Source organism: Oryzias latipes, chromosome 17 (assembly GCF_053564925.1).
Source record: "Oryzias latipes strain Hd-rR chromosome 17, Olatipes_Hd-rR_3.1".
NCBI classification, from domain to species: Eukaryota; Metazoa; Chordata; class Actinopteri; order Beloniformes; family Adrianichthyidae; genus Oryzias; species Oryzias latipes.
The window spans coordinates 3,963,803-3,965,249 of NC_136253.1; the positions used below are offsets into that span (position 1 = coordinate 3,963,803).

The 1,447-nt window shown below is 47.1% G+C and overlaps 1 long non-coding RNA gene across 1 annotated transcript; it reads left to right on the forward strand.

Annotated features, from left to right (window-relative positions):
- The first annotated feature begins 437 nt into the window (after positions 1–437).
- On the forward strand, positions 438–900 carry LOC144986872 (uncharacterized). The gene is made up of 2 exons (XR_013650750.1): positions 438–560; positions 638–900. It is a non-coding gene; the product is annotated as an uncharacterized LOC144986872 (long non-coding RNA).
- Positions 901–1,447: the final 547 nt, after the last annotated feature.

Genomic DNA, 1,447 nt, shown 5'->3' on the forward strand with positions numbered 1-1,447 from the left:
ACAAATTTAAAAAAAAACAGGGACCGCTGTCAGATGACTCTAGCATCATAGCTAATAAGGATAAAGTATTAGCATCTATCCTGAGATAAACATTCATAGCGAATCCCATCACCAAGAGACAGTTCTCTGGATTCAACGCCAACTGCATTCAACCACTGTTTCCTTGCTTCCAAGTCCACTGGAAAGTTGCACAAGCCAGTAATTTTTGACGACCAAAGGCAATAAACCTACGAGCCATGCTAAAGCTAACACGCCTGGAACTCTGTGCAGCTGTCTTAGCTACAGAGCTGGCAAAATTTATTGCAGACGAAATAGACATTGACATCAATTCAGTCAGATTCTACACAGACAGTAGGATAGTGCTGGGCTACATTCACAACACTGCACGTAGATTTTATGTGTATGAGTACTGTCATGGTGCCTCTGTCAACTATCTTCCCCCTCCCCTCTCTGCTTGGCCACTGATTCGTCCCAGCTGCGTTCACTCATCTCATCAACCTGCCAGACCTACTTAAGGAGCGCCAGGACCAGAATTCAACGCTAGTTCGTTGCCCCTGATGGTGCTTGTCTGGTCTCTTTCAAGTTTTCCTGTTACGTATCTTTACCCTCGTCTAAACTCTAGTCTTTTTATGTCCAGGACCTACATATCCCACGAGTGGACGCCAGCTTCAGCTTCAGCCCAAGCGGAGTTATCCCCGGAGTTACCTACCTCCTCTCAACGCTCCATACATCAGGCCTCAGCTCTGGCCTCAGCCGAACCTCCAGCCACGCCACGGGCCACAGTCGAACCTCCAGCCACGTCAAGATCCACCCTCTCATCTGGAGTTGCCGTTCCTGCCATTCCCCGCCACAACAGGACAAATTCATCCGCTGGAAAAATTAAATCTATTATTTACCTTCACTCACCTCCTGTCTTCCTTCTGGGTTTCAGCGTCTGGGTCTGTCTAGCTTTGACAAGTCATGACAAGTCCAACAGAATAACACGCATCAGAGGGTCATCTGATCCAAGCCAGTGGCATTATGTCAACACTGAAGAAAACCCAGCTGACCATGGCACTCGACCAACAAATGCGGGAGCTCTCAAGACCACCAACTGGCTTACAAAAACCCAACAAGATCACAGTGCTCATCCTGTCACCTTTGAGTTGCTACATCCTGAGGTGGATCCAGAAATCCCGCCAGAGGCAACAGTTTTTAGCAAAAAGGGCACAAATGGCTTGTTGGGTTCTCATCGGTTTCAGAGATTTTCACAAAGATTGACAACGTCAAAGACAAAGGTGCACAGGCAGTGACGGTCATTATTAAAACTGCCCATCATGATTTAAAGGGGAGTGTTAATGCCTTAATTAACAAATTCCCAAAACAAAGAGCACTCCGGAACTTGGCCCCATTTCTTGACAAAGATGGGCTATTGAGGGTCGGTGGCCGTATTTCCTCGACTGATATG